This window comes from Ambystoma mexicanum, chromosome 10 (assembly GCF_040938575.1).
Source record: "Ambystoma mexicanum isolate Mex_15411 chromosome 10, UKY_AmexF1_1, whole genome shotgun sequence".
In the NCBI taxonomy this organism is placed as follows: Eukaryota; Metazoa; Chordata; class Amphibia; order Caudata; family Ambystomatidae; genus Ambystoma; species Ambystoma mexicanum.
The window spans coordinates 1144148009-1144164614 of NC_090932.1; the positions used below are offsets into that span (position 1 = coordinate 1144148009).

A 16606-nucleotide genomic window follows, 5' to 3' on the forward strand; every position below is an offset into this window, starting at 1 on the left:
CGAATGGGAACGAGCTCAGGAAGTCCTTCAAGAGATCTTTGCCCTTTGGGGAACCCCTCAATGGGATCTGTTTGCAACAAATGCCAACAGGAAGTGCAAGCTGTACTGCTCCAGGGAATTTCCCCCGAGAGGAGCTTTAGGGGACGCATTTGTGGTGGACTGGGAATTTCCACTCCTCTACGCGTTTCCTCCAGTCCCCGTCATTCCTCATGTAATAAGGAGGCTGAGGAGGTTCAGGAAAACCATGATCCTAATTGCCCGGGATTGGGCCAGCAGAACGTGGTATCCGGACCTTCTAGACATGTCCATCTGTCCTCCGATTCGTCTTCCACAGAGCGAGGATATACTCTCATGAGAGGAGGATCAGGTTCACCATCCGGATATCAGGACTCTCAGCCTTCACGCATGGCTTCTGAAAGGCTGAGGAACAAAGATTGGAACCTCCCGGACGATGTAATGGAGGTGTGTAGGGACAGGAATGTTAACCCTTTTTCATGTAATACACCAATTGTGTTATCTTTCCTTTTACACTTTAGCAAATCTAGGGCTCTAGTTCGGCACAATTAAGGGTTACCTAGCAGCGCTGTCCATCTTCAAGCGCAAAGCTGAGGAACACTCATATTTTAAAATGCCCTTGGTAATTCCATTTTTGAAGGGGTTGACCAATATTTACCGCCTAACTCCTTTTCAAGTTCCCCTGTGGGACCTAAATTTAGTCTTAGAATTTCTAATGGATACTCATTTTGTACCCCTTCATTCGTGCCTGTTGAGATTTCTTACCCTCTAACTGTGTTTTTGGTGGCAATAACCTCAGCCCGGAGGGTGAGTGAGTTACAGGCTTTATCCTGCAAACCTCCTCACACTGTCTTTCATAAGGATAAAGTCGTTCTGCAAGTGAAGCCTAATTTCCTCCCCAAGGTTGTTTCAGAATTTCATATCATGCAAAAAATAACATTGCCTTCCTATTACCCTCCTCCTCATCCGGGGAAAGAGGAAGAAAGGCTGCACAGACTTGACCCAAAGCATTCTTTGAGTTTCTATATTAGCAGACTAGCAAAACTAAGACAAACTGACCAATTGTTTGTGGGATACACAGGTCATAAACTGGGCCTAGCCATCACCAAGCAAACCATTTCTAGATGAATCATTCTAACTATTGTAGAATGTTACAAATTGGCAGGTAAAGACCCTCCAGAGCATCTGAGGGCTCATTCAAACAGGGGTATCGCAGATTTGTTGGCTCTTCAAAGGGGAGTTCCAGTAAAAGGCATTTGTGCAGCTGCCTCATGCTCGTCTGCACACACCTTTACAAGATTTGATAGCTTGGATTCCTCCACTAGCCAAGACATTAAATTCGGGAAGGCAGTATTGCATTCTGTGCATACCTAAAGAATTACATTTTTAATCCCTCATCCATTACTGCTTTGGGAGTCTACCAAAGATAAGGAATACATGGGAGGACACAATCCATTCGAAGAACAAGTTACTTACCCATGGTAACGTTCTTTTGATTGGATGTTCCTCCCACGTATTCCTTATCGCCCCTCCCATACCCTCCCATGTTTATTCTTTCCCATTTTTTGGTGGACTGTGCTTGTACTTAACCTAACCAATGGGGCATATATGATTTGGTTTTTCTTCCCTTTTTCTTGTTTCTTTGAAATGTTATGTTATATGGTTTCTTGATCATCTAATATACAATTTTGTCTTGGAAAGGACCTGGTGTGGGTCGAAACACGTGTCGGCAGACCTGTTTACAATCTATTATAAAGAATGTTTTTGTGATCTTGACATTCTGTCTGAATACTACCTATTGCAAATGTATTCCAATCTTTATATATGTTTGTAATATTGTTTCCAACTCAAATTATGACAAAAGCAGTCACCCCCCCCTTTTTTTCTAATGCAATTTGGTAGTAGGTTCGAGGTACCTGCTAGTCCCTCTAGGGTGCAGCAGCTATTACATCCACTCCCATTTTGTGGTTTCTTGTGCTTTTTCCATTTCCCCCCCTTTTCTTTTTACCCAAGCGCTTCAGTCACCCGGCACACCTTGATTCAGTCATACATGAAATAGTTATGCTCACAGAATATTAATGGGAATTCCTATTCGATAGGAAACAGAGAAAGGACTGTCATTTCACTTGATGTTTATGTAGTAGACCTGGAGAGGAAGTATTGCAACTTTCCATCCTGTGGATATTACAAATAGAGTTCCACCATAATTTGTAATGAATATGGTCTAAATGTTTCCAGTTGGCAGTGACAGCTTAGGTTGCAATCATCATAAAAAGATGAAACAGATAACAGGTATTCTTTTTAATAGCGTCATGTATAAGAGAGCTACAAAAGATAAGAAATTCAATACCAAAATCTTGTTGAAGGTTAGAAATACATTTGATAGTATTCCAAACAGAGTTCCAAAACAGTTTGACATGCTGACATTGTATGATCAGATGTTTAAAAGAGCCCTGAGGGTGTAGGCACGCCAAACCCGTGGGTATCTGGCCGGTAGACAGGCAATACAGACATTTATACACTTGCATAGAACTACGACAGTATTTGAAAAAATAAAAATGTACAGTGTACAATATTTACAGGGGTTACAGATATTTACAATATGCCACAGTATCTACTATCGTCAGCGGTTCTATCGTTTGAACGTAAGGAGCCAGATTTTGAGTTTTTTACGGAAGGATTTATGTGAAGGGTTTGATGGATAGCGGAAGGGAGTTCCATTCTTTGGCTGCAATTACTGGGAAACTGCGTCCTCCAGCCTTAGATCTTTTGAATTTTGGAACTGCAAGGAGGAAGGCAGTGGAGGCGCATTTTGATAAAGAATTAGACAAGGCTAAGGTAAGCTCTTTGCCTTCCTTTGCATTGTATAAGGCTACTCAGCTGCATTTTGAAGTGGGAGGAAAAATCTGTAAGAATAAGTCCCACAAGTCTAGGTAATGCCTGATGATGATCAGATTCAATGTTCTCCCATTGAATGCTCGTAAAACCTGGAAAAGCGGGGAGGTGTCTACACAATGTAATTGTAGAATGGGAGCAGATGAAGGTCTGGGTCATTTTCTGTTAATCTGTGGGAATTACTACGTACAACGGAAAAAGTGGCTTGGGCCCCACTTTTTAAAGATCAAAATTAAAACTGATCAAGAGGCCCTATTTTTTATAATGAATAGTAGCGATGAGGATTACATTTTTACTCTTTGCGAGTATGTATGAGAAGCTTTTATCTATAGGAATGTTTTAATGAAAAACTGTACTTCGTAATTTTACTTGTTTTTGGTTTCTTCAGTGGAGCTAGTTTCTAGAGATGTTTTATAGCATTTTATGATGGGCCGACTGGGATGTCGGGGAAATTGAACTGAGTATTGTGTAATTGTTGTATATGTTTTAGAAGAGAAATCAACGATATTTTGATTTGGATTGTATTTTAAAAATAAAGGGCTAGCTTAGTTGTCTGTTTCCCAGCTATGACTCACCCTCACAGATTGTGACGAGGTAGAGTAGGCCTTACTGTGATGGATATTGGCAGTAGTTAATCGGAGCATTCATACTCTGTCCCATGGCCACTCATCACCCCACCACAACTTCCAGATTCTCCCAAACATATCCATTCCATTTGAAGGCTTTCTTTGCAGAGCTATTTAAGGGTACTTTGCAATATAGATGTTGAATATTAATGCAATCTCAAATCGCCTACAGATGGTTCAATGTATGACACTGAGCTATATAGCAGTTCCAAATTTTCTCCAAAAGGGCTTTTGGAGCAAATTATTATGCTGCTCTCGTATGGCAGCACATAGGCCTGCTACCACAAGTCATCTGGTGCGCTCTTGGCATTGCACTGTCAATTAGTCCTAAATGTGAACATCATTAAATGTAATTGTTGAGTTTTCATACAACTCTTAATAATGGGGCAATGAGCTATCAATGAGGTCACTCTATATTAAGGCAATTCGGATGTGGAAGCCTGGCCTAAAAGCAGATTTTAGGTTTATAAAAGCAATCACAATTTCTACTCTGAAATATTGCAGTATCCCTTCTTGTAATATAAGGTCTCATTATTAAAGCACAACCCAGTTTTTTCATAATTTCACAGACTTTGTTCTCATTTCTTTTGTCTTTCAGATGCTGTCCAAAAACAAGATCCCGTTCAGGTAGGCATTCACTTTGAACATGTGTCCAGTTTTTTGTATTTAATGAAATCCGATTCCAAGATATTCAAAAGGGAATTCCTGTCATAAAAATCCAACCCTGCCCCATCCTATTTAAGGTGGCACTACAACCTTAGGATTTCTTTTATAAGTCCCAGGGAGGAAACACCTGTTCTGGGCTTAGGCAATGAATAGGAGCTTATGTGGTAGTGAGTGGCTGTTTGTGTTGGGCCAATGTTACGTCACCTACGACATGGCGAGTGCATGTAGTGCTCAGGGTTCGAATAGTGACAGTTGGGCATGACAGTTGGCAGTTGGAAGAAGGGTACCAGCGTGAGTGGTGGGTGCCAGCTATCTGGGTAGGACCAGGAGGTGACCTCGGGCTGTACCCTGCACGGTACACATGGTGGAAGCAATAAAGAAGTCACCTTGTGGACTAATCTGAGTCCTGTCATACATCCATCATAGCAGAGTGTCGTGTCACCCTCTGGACGTAGCTCAGACTCAACATTTGGCGACAAGGTCCGAAGAACCACTGCACCTTCTGCAGGGATCAGGGGTGCAGGAAAGTCCAGATTCCTGCCTCCTAAAGTCCTCACCACCCGAGGCACAGAGGAAGTAACTCGAGATACTTTCCTTGGCTTGAGGAGGCTTAAAGTACTGGCATTCCGAGGCTTTGAACAGGGTCCCAGAGGTGAACGTGGCTGTGACTGGGAGAATGTCTCCTGCTTATTTAGACAGGGAAGTCAAGAGCAGTACGAGGAGTGGTGCAGTCAAGTGGCCAGCATATGCGACGTGTCGTTGTTTGTGTTGTTGGGGTAGTGGTCGATAAAGGACCCAATGAGAAAAAGGGATTCATGTGGCGCGCGCCATATTGGAGACTGGGGGAACAATTTTAGTGTAACTTTGTGTTTAAGTAGATACATTTTAGATTTGCATGCGCACAGCAAGATAATGTCAAATCTGCCGATGCAATATAAACATAACGAAGGTGTCTGGTGTGCCTCGTAGCTCCTGAAAGTTGGGCAGTGAGGAGCTTCATATGCACATGCGACAAAGGAGATTTGCAATGGAGAAACCAATGTGAGAGGACGCAGTAGTCTTGAAATTACAGGCACAGACATACATACACGGGGGTCTTTAGGGACATGTGTTTGGGGCAGTTGGGGTACATGGTAAATCTGTATGCCGCAGGTCCGTTCATATTTAGGAATTGTGCAGGCCCAGAAGCCGGGGGTTGGTGAGATTAATTTTGTGTGACTGGGAAAACTGGTTTAACAAGGTTGAAGGTTGAGGAAGGGCAGCGGGCAGCTGCAATAATATCAGATGGTCAGCTATAACTAGGCTCAGGTTTTTACGACTTGGTACTATTGTGGAGCAGATGCAATCTTTTTAAGTACATGGGAGCCTGTTATTCATTGTCCAGGGAAGTCCAGCCATCTGTTAGAGTTAGTTTGGGACTGAGTAATAAACCCGGTGCAAGAGATGCTTAACAGCAGAATAAACAGATGGTTTATAGGTTTCAAGTAGGTTCTCAGGATATGCCCAGAGGCCAGGCGTGCTGAATTGGTAGTCGTATAGATTAATGTGAAATAGGATGCCAGCAAATCAGGGCTGATAAGATATTTATCGCCAGTTCAAAAGGAACTTCTTTATTCCTTCCCCTTACCATATCGTTGAAGTGTCCTTGGAAAGGCGATTTGCCTCACGTTCGAGGTTAGCGGTCTCCGGCCAGTTGGAACTTGCAATGGATTATGTTTGTTGGGTGAATGTGTAACTATGGGACAACGCCATGACCTACCATGGAAAGATCCCTTAAAGGGGTGTGCTGTAAATATGAGCTGATGCAAATATTTGTTGAAAGGGGATGGTAGTTAAATAAATCTGTCCAATGAAAGAATTGGAATTAAAGGAGATTACATCTCTCTGTATAGGTTAGACCAATCATGTGTGGGGGAAGATTTGTAATAAAATATGTTTGAGTGTTTTAACTGTTGCAAATTTATAAAATGTGTAAACTTGTGTGCTTCGAGGACACTCTGGTTAGTTTGACTCTGTGGCGTCATCTTGCTCCTCCCGGCCGTTTGTACTATAAACCTGCTGTACGGACAAACGTGCACTTGCTTTTTAGAGGTGGGCCTACTTTGGGTTAAGAGGATCACAGGGCCATCCACACAGTGTAGCTAGGAAGCGGAAAAGGGAATGTGCTGCTGCAGTGTTTAGAGAATGGTCTTATGTTACATCTTGTGTGCAAATGACTGAGGGAGTTGTGGGTGTGTCGTTCATCTCCGTCAACGGCAGGCAAAGAGAACGCGTGACCGTGGTGAACAGAAGCAGTACGCTGATGAAGAGACTTGGTGGAGGGAATGGAGATGAGGACGGATAACCTGTCCGCAAACGCAGCAGAACAGCGGATGTCGGCAGAGCTGCAAGTGCAGAGAGAATGGTTTGCACTGTCGATGAAGACTGTTCCAGTGGTGGTGCGACTTCACCAATGTACTGTTCGGAACATCAAAATAGCACGGATGGACTGTGCGATTCCTGTGTTATGGGTTTCTGCTGCTCGGTTAAAGAAAAGAACTTGGCAGTAGTATTAGGGTTCTGTTTTATGCGTGGCCAAGTCCTTCCTATTGATGGAAATTAATATTTGAGGGTCCTAAAGGAGCTGGATCCAGATTTCACGAAATATTTTAGAGAGATTAACTTGGGTGGTATTACAGAAATCTAGTTCAGATGTGCAGGGTACATTGCTTCAGCGTGCACGAATAACGTGGCAATGTATCATCTGTTTTTCTGTAATATGTTAAAAAAAAGGAAAGAAAGGTATCGGATCGATATGCTATGTATTGGTCATTATAGTTGTTTGTTGGCTCGTTGTAGTTGATTAGTCACAAGGGAGTCAGACTTTGTTGTGGGTACCTCATTACCCTATTGTATTGTCTGGTGTCAGTTATGGCCCATTTATCGCAATGTTATATTGATGTGAGTAGGCTCTAGTAGGATTCAAGAAGCTGTTTATAGGCTTCGTGCATAGTCTATTGTAAAGTGACATGAGGCTAAATAACCATACAGCGTCTTGTGTGGGCAGGTTCGCACAAGATTAAGTGCCATGGGGGCATCTTGTATGTGTGGTATGTTGTTGCTAAAGATTAACACAAGATTAGGTGCCATGGGGGTGTCTTGCCTGTGTGGTATGTGGTTGCTGCAGAGTTACACAAAATTAATTGCCATAGGGGAGTTTTGTGGGTGCGCTGTTTTTATGAAGTGACGTGCTGTGTTCAGTAATTATTGTGGCAGAGGGAAGTAGCCACAAATGTGTTGTGATTGGTAGGTCAGGTGCCATGTTAAACACTGCCATGTAAAGTGGCATAGTGCGAGTTCAACATAAGTAGCTGGGGTTTGGTTGTTTAATTGCTCAAATGATATGTGTTGCATATTATTGTGGCACTTTCAGTCACATTTTGATGTTATAATAGTTACCCTGTGTTGATATGGGCGTTGTCCGTCAGCCATTAGTCGTTGTCAATGTTGTTAGCGGTTTTACACGATTATTGACGCTGGGTGAAGTGTCATGCATATTTGCTGTATTAGTGAAGTACTACACTAGGGAGTCAGTGACCCTCAGGTTCTTCATGTCTAGTGTTGTGCGCTACATTATTAATCTTGAAGGGGTAGTGACCTTCGGGTTCTGTCTAGCTGGGATAGGTGGAAAAGAACTGTGGTCTGTGTTCAATTTCATGTTGTTATAGTATTTGGTATAATTTATTTCGAGTGGATTGTGTCCTCCAACGTATTCCTCATCTTAGATGTATTCCATCCAGCTTTGCTGCTCTTCGGAAGTTTTTTCGGCAGAGGGCACCGTGCGTCGATGTCGTTGAGTCGATGGTCCCTCGAAGGCCTCCGTTGAGGGTGACGTCATCGGGTGTATAAGTAGCACACGTGGCGCCCGTTGGCCTCAGTTTTTCCACAGCATACTTTGCTTCTGACATTCGGCGCGCCTCGAGTTCTGTGAAAGAATATATAATACAAACGAAATATGTCGTCGTCATCGACGCCGACCACGACCCTGAGATCGGGATTCAAAAAGTGCAAGTCGTGTGACTCAAAAATGTTGATCACGGACCCGCACCGAGAGTGTTTGTGGTGCCTCGGAGAAGCCCACGACATGGAGGCCTGTACAAAGTGTCAGGCGATGATGGGGAAGGCCTTGCGAGAAAGGAGAGGAAAGCTACAGGTAGGTTGAAAAACCGATCGTAAAGCCTCTAGCGTCGAGTCGAGATCCCGTGAAGAAAAATCTCCTCGACGTGAAAGGCATCGATCTAGGTCCCGTAGCAATTCCCATCGCTCGTTGTCTTTGTCAAAAAAATCGAAGAAACAACCCCATAGGTCTCCCTCCACCTCGTCATCAGACGAGTCTCCGAAAAGGATGAAATGCCCCACGAAACATTCGTCTTCCGAAGAGTGGGAAGCATTTAGGGTCAAAAAGATGGAGGTGTTTGAGAAAGCAAAGCCTCGGCCTGCGCCTTCTTCGGAAGCCGTCCGGGAGCGTCATCGCTCTGACACTCGCGCGCCCTTGAGCCCGGGTGATCGAAAAAGGAGGATGGGGAACCTTCCAGGACACCGAGCGAAAAAATGCTTGAGTCTAGTCGACCCTTCGAGGTCACTGACGCCGTCTGAGACCCATCACACCTCGAAGGGAAAATCTTCGAAGACCGCCTCGATGCCCTTGAAGCAGACCCTGTCGACGACTACTATGTCGTCGACGCACTTATCGACGTCGACGCCTAAACCCTCGGCGCCAAAGGCTCCAGTCAAGCCAGGAAAGCCAGAAAAAGACAAGGATAAGGTTACAAAGCCTGTAATATCCTCAGAGCCCTGTACTACACCTCTTCCTCCTCCTCTCCCAGAGAAGGTTTTCAAGCCTCTCCCCAGGAAGGAGTTTTTCAAATCCCTGACCTCAATTTTTGAGGAGCAAGAGAGGTCTGATGAGGAAAATGTACCTTTTGGGCTAGAATATGGCACCCCAAATGTCCCAGAATGCTTGATCTCAGAGGAATGCATAATGAGGGATTTGGTGGAATCTTTACACAATGCAAGTGGCATTGACACATCTCCTGAGAAGGACTTTGGCAGACCAGAACCAGGAGAGCATGCAAGTCTATCATACCGTCAATTAATGACGAAGGTAGTAGATTACATAGGATGGGCTAGACCACCAACCCAATTCATCCAAGATGATTTAACAGATATATTGGACCATGGTCCCACCGAAGACCCAGTACCACCCTTTCATGTAGCCTTGCAAAACAGGGTGGCCAAGAATTGGGAAACTCCGGATTCTATTCCTCTGGTAAATAAATCCCTCACCTCAAAATACCGCCCGGCCAGTAGCGACCCCGGCTATCTGTCAAAACATCCAACTCCCGAGAGTCTGGTCATACAGGCAGCCACAGCTTCTAACAAACTTGCGTACCCTTCTATCCCTCCAGATAGGGACGATAAGCGTGTGGATGGCTGGGCACGGAAGGTATTTTCAGCTGTATGGCTTTAAAATCTGCCAACTCCACATGTGCCTTGGCAACATTTTCGTACACTCTGTGGGAGTGCATTGCAATGGCGGCGGAGCACATACCAGAAGGGGAAGAAAGGGAAGGGTTCCTAGCCATCGTTAGAGATGGAAAGAAGCCATGCAGGAATCCCTTCAATCTGGATTGGACACTGCGGATAGTGTAAGCAGGTCCATGGGCACTAGCACGGTAATGCACAGATTTGCGTGGTTACGGAAGTCGGGATTTGCACCGGACGTACAGTACCGCCTGTAACGCTCACCTGACTCCCACGGAGGCGCTGGTCTAGTCTGGGTTGCTGTGGCCGTGATGTGCTGAACTCGGAACACCGACTGAACAGGACCCTCAAATCTTGCTTGTCTGGCCCGTAGAAATATCCTTCTGCAGATGAGAAAGGGGATTAACAGACTGCAGAATAGTGTGCTTGCTCCCCCCTTTTTCCCTTTCGTTCTTCTCTAACTTCCTCCGAAATCCCCGGTTGAAGCTCACCTTATGGTTTCAAAGGATGAACTCTCCATCCTGCTTCTGGTGCAGGGGCGCGTGTTTGTCCAGTTACTTCACTGGTTTTCAGAATGGCGCTGGCAAAATCCACTTCACTTTTCCGAGCGGAACGCCGTAAGTATGAAGATTACAAAAGTTCAAGTGTTGAGCCTCCCTTTCTGTTGCCTTCCTAACCTGTGATCAGTCCTTCATTTCAGGTGCAGAATGAAGGCGATGCGTTGAGGGATTGACTTGCCGATGGTAAACTCAGGTGAGTTAGCGATGGGGGCGATCCCTCTTAATGTCTTTATATTCCTCCAGTAATGTCTTTTGTCCTTTCCCCATAGGGGCCGGGGTGCGGTACCTGCCAACGAAGCGGTGCCGACCCGAAATGAGGAATGATCCACCAACAGAAGACCGGTAAGTGTTATGACGGAAAATTAGGCTTTCCTCATGTGTTCCTTCTGCTCACCTTTTGTCTCTTCTTCTCTCTCCTAGGCGCAGAGATGTGGCGATCAGTGCAGACAGTCGCGGTGGAGCCAGAAGAACTCCCGAGGACAGGTGAGTGAAGCGCAGCACTGCAGCGAGCAACGCGGTGCTTTTAAATGAAAGGTTTTTTCAGGATCGAGGCGGGCGTGGCTGGAGACCAGATGCAGGAGCAGACACAGTGAGCGTTCAGCTGCTTGGATGCAGAACAACGCGAAGCGTGAGAAACTGTCTGGGCGTGGCTTAAATAGCCCCCAAAGTAGTTCCAAGTTAGTATCCTTCCCTGGCCACGCCCGAGTGTCAAAATAGTCCCAATGAAAAAATAGTCCCTTTCAGGTCTCAGGGAGGCCTGAATCTTGCAGCATGGTCTGCATCAGGTAGGTGCACAAAACACCTTCCTTTATGAGCCTGGCACCAGGACTGAGTCCAAAGAGCCCATATAAGGGGCCGCTGGGCTTTTACCCGGGGGCATGATGCCTGCTCCCGGGGGTGCTGGGCCTGGCCTGGTGCTCCGGGGGTAGGCATCATGACACTGCCTTCTGAACATGCGTTTTGACGGGTCTCACCTTTTTGGCAACAAGGCTGACGAGAGCCTTGAGAGGTTGCAGACCTCAAAAGCAGCTGCCAAATCTTTAGGAGCTGCTATTAGGCAACCTCAGCCTTTTCGTGCGCAAGGACAATCGTGGAGGGGACGATCCTATCGTTACTACACCTCATATGGAAAGGTGAGAGTAATGGCCAGTCAGAGGGGCCAGAAAAAGGCCACTCACGGTGGATGAGAAAAAACGTGCAAAGCCAGCTCCAGCTGCAGCCTCTCTGCTATCAGCGGCTGCAACATCTGCCACAAAACCACTTTGAGGACTTGCATCACAAAACACCTGTAGGAGGCAGGCTCTCACAGCATCTGCAAGAATGGCGAGCCATTACTTCAGATGTTTGGGCTCTAGAAATAATAGCCCAAGGCTACTGCCTTCCTTTTCTAATGCAACCTCAAAGCAATCCACCAGGGAGACACCCGTTGAAGTCTTCGAACCCGCTCCTACAGCAGGAAGTTCGAACCCTGCTGGAGAAAGGTGCTATAGAACCAGTACCTGCAGCGGAGAGGTACAAGGGATGGTATTCCCCGTACTTTTTGATCCCCAAAAAGGACGTAGGACTGAGACCCATCTTGGTCTTAAGAAACTTGAACAAGTTCCTCAGGAAGGACAAGTTCAAGATGGTTACCCTTTCTCAGATCCTTCAAGCCCTTCAACTTCAGGACTGGTTGGTGTCATTCGACCTCCAGAATGCTTATTTTCATGTGCCGATTCAGCTCAAGCACAGAAAATACCTGAGGTTCGTAGTTGGCGACTCACACTATCAGTTTCGAGTCCTGCCATTCGGATTGACCTCCGCCCGAGGGTCTTCACCAAGTTAATGGTAGTGGTGGCAGCGCACATCAGGAGAGGGGGGATTCATGTCTACCCCTACCTGGATGATTGGTTGATCAGGGCACATTCTGCCGAGCAAGCACTGGATCATCTGAAAGTCACCTGCCACTTCCTCCACAGACTGGGCTTCTCCCTCAATTTCAAGAAGTCGCAAATGACACCTTCCCAACAGCTTCAGTACATAGGAGCTGTATTAGACACATCCTTGGGAAAGAGCTCGCCTCCCAAGTCGAGGTCTCAAGACATTCTTCAGATGGTTTCCAAATTCCAAAATGCCCAAAATCTCCAGGTTTACGACTTTTTAAGGTTGCTCGGCCTCATGGCATCCTGCATCTTCCTGGTGCCAGAGGCACGCTTGAGGATGAGATCCCTTCAATGGGCTCTACAGACTCAGCGGTCCCAGTTCTTGGGTCAAATGACAGATGTTCTTCAGATTCCGAACAAGTTCCGACAAGATCTTCTATGGTGGACCTGTACAGAGAACATCCTAAAAGGAGAACCTTTTTGGCAACCATGGCCGGAGATCACAGTAGTGACGGACGCCTCACTCATGGGGTGGGGAGCTCATGCTAACGATCTGACAATCAACAGTCGTTGTCCAAACTACACATCAACCTTTTAGAGCTGAGGGCAATCAGACTAGGGCTGAAGGCCTTCCTGCCATCTGTCAGGGGAAAGAATGTCCTGATAATGGCGGACAACACAGTGGCCATGGATTACCTAAACAAAAGAGGAGGTGTGGGGTCACTACCTCTGTGCAGAGAGGCAATGCAGCTCTGGTATTGGGCAATTCAGGAGGGAATCTCTTTAACAGCAATTCATCTAACCGGGGAAGAGAATATGACGGCAGATGCTCTGAGCAGGCAGAGCACGGTGTCCCACGAATGGGAACTGGCTCAGGAAGTCATTCAAGAGATCTTTGCCCTTTGGGGAACCCCTCAAGTAGACCTATTTGCAACCGGTATCAACCGAAAATGCGAAAGGTATTGCTCAAGGGAATTTCCCCCGAGAGGAGCCCTGGGGGACGCGTTCGTGGTGGAGTGGAATTTCCCACTATTGTATGCGTTCCCTCCGATTCCCGTCATTCCTCAGGTCATCAGGAGGCTGAGACGCTTCGGGAGCCGCATGATCCGAATTGCCCCGGATTGGGCCAGGAGAACGTGGTACCCGGACCTGCTAGACATGTCCATCTGTCCTCCAGTACGTCTTCCTCAGAGAGAGAACCTTCTCTCTCAAATGGAAGGTCAGGTTCTCCATCCAGAGGTCAAAACGGTCAACCTTCATGCTTGGTATCTGAAAGGCTGAGATACAGGGATTGGAACCTTCCAGATGATGTTATGGAGGTGTTGCTTTCGGCAAGAAGGCCAGCAACAAAGTCTCTATACCGTTGCCGTTGGAAAAAGTTTTGCAACTGGTGCAGAGAAAAGAATGTCGATCCTTTTCTATGTTCTATTCCGGAAGTACTATCTTTCCTTCTGACCCTAGCACATAGAGGTCTGAATATTGGAACAATAAAAGGTTACCTTGCGGCGCTTTCCATTTTCAAGCGCTCGTCGGAAGAATGCTCCTACTTCAAAATTCCTTTGATAATACAATTCTTAAAAGGACTCACTAATGTGTTTCCTCTTCACCCATTTCAAGTACCGATTTGGGATCTCAATATAGTCCTAAAATTCTTTACGTGTGCTCCTTTTGAGCCTATGCACACGTGTCCATTAAGATTACTAATATGGAAAACTGCCTTCTTAGTTGCTTGAACATCAGCAAGAAGAGTGAGCGAACCTATACTGTGTTCCATAAGGACAGAGTTGTGTTGAGGGTTAAACCATAATTTTTACCGAAAGTAATATCTGATTTTCATTTAAGTCAGAAAATTGTTTTACCCGCATTCTATCCTCCACCGCATCCTTCTAAGGAGGAGGAAAGATTACGCAGGTTGGATCCAAAAAGAGCTTTAAGCTTTTACATCTCTAGGCTTTCCAGAATTAGAGTGGACAACCAGCTGTTTATAGGTTACACAGGAAGGAAACTGGGTCAGTCGGTGACAAAACAGACAATTTCACGCTGGATCGTGCTTTGCATTTCAGAATGCTACAGACTAGCACGAAAAGACCCACCAGAAGGGTTGAGGGCTCATTCCACCAGAGGCATCGCCTCTTAAACAGCCCTTCAAAGAGGTGGTCTAATAAGGTCCATTTGTGAAGCAGCAACTTGGTCTTCACTACACACCTTTTCAAAATGATATAGACTGGATGCTTCCCACTCTAAGGAGCTGACTTTTGGAAAAGCAGTGCTTTATTCCGCCATCTAAGGGCAATGAAAAAATCTAACCCCTCCTCCAGAGAAATTATACAAAATACTGCTTTGGGAGTCTATCTAAGATGAGGAATACGTTGGAGGACACAATCCACTCGAAGAACAAGTTACTTACCAACTGGTAACGTTCTTTCGATTGGATGTTCCTCCAATGTATTCCTCATCGCCCTCCCAGCCTACCCCTCTGTAGATTTTTCCGGGTTATTGCCATCTCAAATCTCGCAAGGCTTATACCTGTCTGCCGGCACAATCTACACAGTACAAGATCAAAGATAAAAAGGGGAAAAAGGGGAAAAACAGAACTGAGGCCAACAGGCGCCACGTGTGCTACTTATACACCCGATGACGTCACCCTCGATGGAGGCCTTCGAGCGACCATCGACTCGACGACATCGACCCACGGCGCCCTCTGCCGAAAAAATTTCCGAAGAGCAGCAAAGCTGGATGGAATACATCTAAGATGAGGAATACGTTGGAGGAACATCCAATCGAAAGAACGTTACCAGTTGGTAAGTAACTTGTTCTTCTATGTGCTAGTGTTAAACAGCAGTTGGCATTGCATGCCGTTGGTGTGTTAGCTACAAACATTGTGTATCTTAATGGTCATGGAGATTAGCAACTTAGTTTGGATTTCTGGGCTATTCTGTCTGTGCGCTCTGGGTAGTGGCAGCTGACAGGTTTATTCCATTTGAATTCTATTACACTCCAGGATGTACTTTCGGTTCTAGAGGTCAGTAACGGCCATAAGTATAGGATCATTTGTTGGGTCTTTTGGGTGTGAATGTTCTCGGTCGTTGGAAGATCAATAGGTATGTGTCGCAAGATTAATTGAGAGACGTGCCTAATATGAGTCTATGCGTAATACGTATATTGTGCAGTTGTTGGGATGTTACGTGTTGTGTTTTGTTAGTGCGGATTGTTGGGCCCTACAAGTGTTGTGCGTATGGTTGTGTGGTATATATGCCACATTATAGTGATTTAGTTGATTAGTGGACATCAGTTGAATTGCTATGTTTAAGTTCTGTCAGGCATCCAGAAGGATGTTAACCTGATCAGGGGTCAGTCAAGTATCTGTTTGTTCTGCATAGTTCTGGCATGGTTGTTAGTCCACACAGTTCGTCAAGGTGCACAGTGGAGTTGCTTAGGTTCAAGTGGCCCAGTTTAGTAAGGAGACATAGTTACGTTTTGGAGGTAGCGGTTGCTCAGTAGGTGTGGTTACTGCAACATGTGCTCCTATACCTAAGTAGTACACTGTAACAATCGAAGTACAGGTTCTAATCCATATCTTCATCATAAATGGTGAATTTAATTCGGGCATGCACGGTTGAGTATTTTAGGGTGTTCATTTTGGATGTTACATGCTATTGGTAGTGTGGGCCTGTCCTTTTCAATGATGTCCCTTACGGATGGAGGTGTGTAGTGGTTTGTATATGTGTGTGTTATGCCATTGTTATGTCACCTATGGAATGACAAGTGCGTGGAGTGCTCAGGGTTGTAATAGTGACAGTTTGGCATGACGGTTGGCAGTTTGGAAGAAGGGTACCAGCCTGGGCGGTGTGTGCCAGCTACCTGGGTAGGACCAGGAGATGACCTCTGCCTGTACCCTGTGCAGTATGCATGACAGAAGCAATAAAGAAGTCACCCTGTGTACTCACCTGAGTCCTGTCATGCATCCATTAGAGCGGGATGTCGTCCCACCCATTGGACTAGCGAAAACTGCTTGCTACTATGTTCACTGCATTGGAGTATACCTCTTTCCTGACTACTGTCCTTCCAGATAGAAGGGCCTAATACTGTCAGAGCAAAAGTATGGTGAAGCAGGGGTAGAGGATGCGCTCTACATTGAACATTATCTCTCCACTCAGACGCTCGCCTTTCACTGGAACTGTCCCCTTTGACCAACTAAACAGTATCTTCCAGTCAGGTTTCCGAAGGTCTAATAAAAATGCAAATATTCTTCATTGTAATTGACTGTATGTGCATGTTTCGTATACTAATAATTTGGGTATATCCAAAATAAATGACCAGTTTTTATTAAGTGGACTGCCCCAGCTATACGCTTGACGCATCCAGGAAGCCTTAGATAGTGACTTATGTTGGAAGGTGAGCAGTCAATGGGATTAAGATCTAACTTTCTACACCACATAACAAATCGATTCCATTTTCT

The 16606-nt window shown here is 45.5% G+C and overlaps 1 long non-coding RNA gene across 1 annotated transcript in view; it reads left to right on the forward strand.

Annotated features, from left to right (window-relative positions):
* The first annotated feature begins 4131 nt into the window (after positions 1-4131).
* LOC138492100 (uncharacterized) overlaps positions 4132-16606 on the forward strand; it is a 188554-nt gene continuing 176079 nt past the window's right edge. The window contains exon 1 of the long non-coding RNA XR_011276143.1: positions 4132-4163. This is a non-coding gene — a long non-coding RNA (uncharacterized lncRNA). The remainder of the gene's footprint in view (positions 4164-16606) is intronic.